Raw genomic sequence first — 7,168 nt, 5'->3', positions numbered from 1 at the left:
TTTTAAAGAAATGTGTATTAAATGTATTAATAATTTTTATCAAACTAATATAGGAGAAATCAGTCAAATTAATAAAATTAATAGAAATTGAATAATAGAAGAAATAATTAGAACACTTGAAAATAGATTAGCACTATTAGAAGAAGAAATAATAAATTATCAACATATTAATAATACCATAAATAATCAAGAAGAGCAAACAGAACTAATAGATGCTATACTTTTACTTTGCAATTCTAGTAATCTATATAGTCTAAAAATAAAAAGATTATTTATCCATAAAGATATAAAAATAGAAATAATCTATTTTATTGACACATGATGTAGTTCCGTAGTAATGGATAGTACACTAATACCTATAAAATATTGGAAAACATCTTGTACACCAAGTAGCCCAACAGATGGATACAAATACTTTTGAATATAAATATTATCTTGACACTTGCAAATTTCGATTCTTTACTTATTGTAATGATTATAGTAACGAATATCAAACAGGCCAAGTATGGCTCAAAGATTTAAAAATGAATAATATAAATATTATTATAGGATTAGATTTTCTATTAAAACAAAACGGAGGCATTAACATTACTAAAGACTATGATAATAATAATAAAATGGCTAGTATTATACTCATTCAATCAGAGTTGTTGCGGAAGCATGGTGGCTATCCTAGAAATTTAGAAAATACCCAATGTAACTGCAAAATACTAGGATCATGTAAAAATTTAATAGAAGAAAATGAATTATTAGAACTAATAAAAGAAATAAAACTAGGTAGAGAAATAATAACAGGAAAAGAATTATACGACTTAATATTTAGTAACGATATAGAACATTTAATATATAAACTACAAAAACAAGGAAATATTGGAGATAGTATGAAAAATTTAAAACAAAATGATAATCCAATATGTAAATTATTAATAAAAAATCCAAATTATCAAATAACTGGTCAAGCACTAAAATTTAATCCTATAGACATAAAAGATTTTAAGGATCATATTGACAAATTATTAAAAAATAAATTTATTAGACATAGTGACTCACCACATAGGAGTCCTGCTTTTCTAGTAAGAAATCATAGTGAAATAGTTAGGGGAAAAAGTAGAATGATAATAAATTATAAAAGATTAAATGATAATACTGAAGACGACTCTTATAATATTCCTGATAAAGATGTTTTAATAAATAAGTTGTAGAGTTTTTAGTAAATTTGACTTAAAATCAGGTTTATACCAAATAAAAATGGCAGAAGCTAGAATTCCATGGACATCATTTGTCTGCCCACAATGATTATTTGAATTGTTAGTAATGTCAATGGGACTTAAAAATGCCCCAGTAATATTTCAGAGAAGAATGGATAAAATATTTTATGAATTGAGTTATTGTTTAGTATATATTTACGATATTCTAGTATTTAGCAAAGATTATAAGGAACATGAGTACCATTTAAAACAAGTTTTTAACCTCTTTTTGAACAGTATGGTTTAATTATTAGAAAAAAAAATGTAATTAGGAAAATAATATATAAAATTTCTAGGATCCGAAATAGAAAAAGGGAAAATAATATTATAAGATCATATTAGTAAAAAGATACTAGATTTCCCTGAAAAGTTTGAAGATTTAAAAAGTATTAAGTAATTTCTTGGATCATTAAATTATGCCCGTCCATATATTAAGAATATCTCAAAATTACTTGAGCCATTATATAATAAGACCAAACTTAATGGTCAAAGATACTTAAATAATGAAGATATTAAACTAGTAAAGAAGATCAAAGAAGTAGTAAAAAAATTACAAAAATTATCCCTTCCATTAATAACTGACTATTTAATAATAGAAACAGATGGATGTGATAAGGGATGAGGAGCAGTATTAAAGAAAAAGCCTAGTAAATATTCTAATAAAAATATTGAAGAAATATCAAGATATGCTTCAGGACAGTATAAAGAAAAAAGTATTATTAGTATTGATGTCGAAATAATGGAAATTGAATATTTCTTGGATGAATTCAATATTTATTTAATTAATAAAAAATAATTTACTATTAGAACAGATTGTCAAGCAATAGTAAGCTTTTATGAAAAAATGAGGCAAAATAATAAAAAATTAATGACTAATAGATGAACAAAATTCATTGATAATTTTATTATTAAAGGATATAATCCTACTATTGAGCATATTAAAGGAAAAAAATTATTATGTTGATGTATTATCTCGATTAATTTATAATATAGATGGACCGACAACCATTTCGTCTAATAATGTATAAGCCTGTAATACATCCCAGAGCCCAAGCAAACAGACAAGTACTAGACCAAATAATATATATTCAGCAAATGGAGAAATGTGAGGCAATATCCTTCGGAGAATTAGTATTACATTGTTATGGTAATAGTGAAACCAAGTATATCCCTCACAAGGCCATTAGTAAAGAACAACAATATTTATTAGATAATCTTCATCATGCCTATCTATTTAATAATCCTAGATATTAACGGGCAGTATTAAAATGCCTAATAGAATACTTCCAAAGTAAGAATATTTTTATTATTATTTAGTATTTCGAGGGAAAAAACCAAGATTATATAAGTCATGGCAATCGGTAGCCGCAACAGTAGATAAATTTAATAATGTCATTTGGAAAGGCCAAGTAAATTATGAAGAAGCTACTAAAGCTGCTATTATGTATTGGGGTCTCAATTATTATGATGAAACAAAAGATAAGGGGAAAGAAAAAGTAACTGAATGAAATTGGCCCAATTGTATTTATTATAATAAAACAATAATAGAAAAAGACTTAGTAAACAAAAAATTAAAAGAAGAAAATGAAGCCTGCTGAGACCAAATTACTAGTCTTAAGCTTCAAGTGGATGCCTTTCGACATCAGCTTTAGCAATAGAGCACTCCACCTACCGCCAATCAAGTAACCATGTCCACTAAAGACATACAACTTCTTATCAATAAAGTTGTCGACAAAAAAATAGAGGAGTGGAATAGTCAATATGATGGGACATATGATGCAGAAGACTCCACGACCGATTTGGACTTGAGGACCCTACTATGGGAAACACTACGATTTAAAGTCTGATTTAAAGATAAGATGCTCTTTTCACAAAGACCAAAGGTAGATTCCCATGTGCTACGCATCTTATCCTTTCATAAAAATATCATAATAGGGTTGAACCTTACCCTCATTTTATGAAACAAAATATCATAAGTGTTGAACCTTACCCTTATCTTATCCTCACTTTAATAAAATAATAGAGGATAACTTTTCATTTCTGTATAAATATGTTAAGGAGTCTGGCTTGTAGACTCACTTTTTTCTTTTTAAATCTTATTCTCTAAACTCAGAGAAACCATTAAGTCATGAAAACCATCAAACTTAGCTTTCTCTTCTCTTGTATAATATTTTATGAGTTTATTAATAAAATGGGTTGCTAAAACACTTTGCGATAGTAGAAGGGGATAGTGAATCTTTTTTAGAAATTCCAAGCTTTCTCAAAGATCTTCGATCAGGTATTTAAATTATTTCAAAAGGATAAAAGCATTGGTTATTGCATATACGAGGATCTAGGCATTGCTTCTTTAAACTTGTTTATTCCATTGATAAGGCTTGTTAAAAGTTGTATTGAAGTTCACCCTAGATATGAATATGCATAGATACGTCACCTTTTATATGAGAAAATTATAAATTTACATGTTAAGAAGATTTTTTTAGAAGAATTTCAGTTTCAGTAAAAATATTTTATCCACACTCTACTATCATATGCATATAAATTTTATTCTCAAGACCCAAGTCTTTTTTCATTTCTATAAAAACAACTATTTTTATAATTAATTATAAACTATATATAAGAAGTTCTTATTTACTAAAAATATCAGGAATATATGAACGTACCTAGAAACATAGAAAAGTATACCAATAAACTTTGTCAACTTAGTATAGATAGTAACAATATAAATCTATTAATAAATAAATTAAAAGAAAGTCTAGATAATCAGTTTAATAATTTATCACATAATATAGTAAATATTTTTAACGAACACCATATCCAGTTATTAAACAAGGAATATAATATTAGCTATAAGTTTATATCTGGTCAAATAACTTTATTAGAAAGTATTAAAAGTGACATTTTCAAAAATAGAAATTAGACAGTTATAAATACTACTGATTATTAGTTATCACCATTTTTCAAGCTTACAATTTTATACCATACTCAAGCCTACAGTTTTTTAACGTATTTACTATAACACCATTAATTTTCAAGCTTACATATTCAAGCCTACAATTTTTGAACTTATTTAACTTTCAACTAACATATTTAATTTTCATGCTTACAATTTGGAAACTTTTAGCTAACGTATTTAATTTTCAAGCTTACAACCTGTATTTAATTTTCAAGCTTACAATTTTAAAAAGAAAGAAGTCAAGTTTTTATAAATTTTTAATAATATAAAATTAATTTATGAAAACAGATACAAATAATATAATTAAAAAAATTATTTATTAGATAAAAACAGTAAAGATTCTTCTAATCATTGTCATACTTATCTTATTTCTAGTAAAAATTGTGAGATAAATAAGTTAGCTAAATCACAAAATCTTATACAAGATAAGATTTATTCTACTATAAGAATATTAAAAAGAAAATTTATAAAGATTAATAAAACTATTAAACCTAGTCTTAATGATCAAGAGTTTCAAAATAAAATATTAGATAATATAGATTATATTAAAAACCAAATAACTAATACAAATAATAAAATAGAAAACTTTTTAATAAATATTGAAAACTTTCCTAGTAAGAAAGAAATAAAAGATTTATTAGAATACGTTAAAAAACAACCTAAAATAGTAGAAATGGAGACCAAACAATCAATAACAGATCAATATCTATTATTTAAAAATGATATAGAAGAATTATAGACACACGTAGAAAATATTCATAATATAGTTCTTTCTTAATTCATGCTTTATTTATGTCTTTTAATAACCCCGATTATATTGTTGCAAATAATCTAGTTAAAGATTTTGATGATTATAGAAATTCAGACGGTTTTAGTTCTTCTGCTACGTTTAGTCAAGATAAGGCTAGAAACCATCAACACAATACTATAATTGAATTATTAATAAAATTACATAAAAAAATATATAAAATAAGTGAAAAAATAAATAGAGACGAACAACCAAAAAATAATAAAATTAAAACTGACATAAATCAGCTAGTAAAACTTATTAGTAAATTAAAAATTGAAGAAAACGTGGTAATACAAAATAAAAAAGAATTTAGTAATAAATTTGAAGGATATGTCGAATAGATCAGGCCAGCCAAACTAGACACTAGTAAATAGTCATTTTAGTAATCTAAGGAATAGTAGAACCTTAAGTAGAAGATTTACTGGCATTTTAGATAGAATAACTAGTAATAATAATCAAGAAATATTATCTTTAGATGAAGTAGTAAATATTAATGAATCCTATGATAGATTTACACAAGAAACATTAGTATTAAATAATGCCCGATAATTATACCATACTGGAAGATGGCAGCCTAATAGAGGTCTTTTCAGTCATCAAAGAGAAATACCAATAATAGTCAATGATAAAAACTATCAAAATTTACAAATAATATCTAACGAAACTATTAGAAACCCAATAAAAGAAGACAAATATAAATATATTCATCAATGTTTGTATATAATAGGAATAAAAGGAGTAGTAAGAAAAAATTTAGGAGCAAGAGTTTTATTAATATTATATGATGAAAGTATAGAAGATGATAGAAAAAGTATTATCTCTATGATGGAAGTAGACATGAATAATAATTATGGATTATTCTTTGTAACTCCAGACAATATGATGATGATTAAAGATATAGGAAGTATTAAACTAAGAATTCAAAGTAGAGGATACGACAATATAGACTGAGAAAATCTCATAATATGTACCGGATTTCAAGGAAAATTAATACATAATTGTTCTTCAAGAAAGGTCTACTCTACACTTTGATCTCTTTGTGTTTATGTAGTTTGTGTTTACCATCATTAAAGTTATATTACTTGTATCTTTTTTAATGAGTTGTAAGAAAAAGCTAAGGTTGCTTATAGCCTAACCCAAACAATAAAAAATCTCTATCTATAAACATTTGTTTTGTGTCAAAGTTTGTATATCTCTAAAGGATTTTGTGCTAGTGAAATTCATGGAAGGATTCTCATCAATCTCAACCCTCAAGATCATGTCTCAAGATCTAGTTAGACTATATAGATTTGATGGCTCAAACTTTCTAAGGTGGCAAGACAAGATGAAGTTTCTCCTTACAACTTTGAAGGTTTACTACATTCTTGACAAAGATTTGAAGACTTTGGAGCCCCCGTGGATGATGATTCTCAAGAAGTGATTAAAGAAAGAAAGAAAAAGGAAGAGGATGAACTCATTTGTAGAGGCCACATACTCAATGCCTTGTCGGATCTCTATGATCTTTACACAAATACTACATTGACAAAGGAGATATGGGAAGCTCTTGAGAAGAAATAAAAAACTGAAGAAGAAGGTACCAAGAAATTTCTTATCACTCAATAAATAGAATTTAAATTCTTTGATGGTAAACCCTTACTCCCCCAAGTACAAGAGTTTCAAATTATTGTGAATAATTTGTCTACTCTTAAGATAATATTGCCAGAACCCTTCATTGTGGGATTAATTATAGAAAAACTACCTCCATCTTAAAGAGGCTATAGAAAGAAGATTCTTCATAAGAAGGAAGATATATCTTTGGAAGAAATCTTGAAACACCTTAGAATTGAAAATGAGTCTCGTTCTAGAGACAAGTGCATGGAAGAGTCCTGATATCACCCAATAAACTCCTAAGCGGTCGCAATAGTAATCGGACTATGTCGTATCCACAGAGATGTAAAATACAAGTAAAAAGAAAAATTAGTAAATTAGAAATAATATAACTTTGAAAAAGAATATATATTTTTTTAACACTAAATAAACAAAATTGAGGAATTAGAATCACAAAGAAAATATGGAAGGCATGAGTTTCATTCATTCAAACATATATATATTTTAGTAAAATTGATTCATTCTACTCAACTATAATTATACACCATTAATTATAGTTGGAAAATGTATATAATAAAGCTCACCTTAAAA

Source organism: Humulus lupulus, chromosome 1 (assembly GCF_963169125.1).
Source record: "Humulus lupulus chromosome 1, drHumLupu1.1, whole genome shotgun sequence".
Taxonomy (NCBI): domain Eukaryota; kingdom Viridiplantae; phylum Streptophyta; class Magnoliopsida; order Rosales; family Cannabaceae; genus Humulus; species Humulus lupulus.
This window is presented reverse-complemented; position numbering follows the sequence as displayed.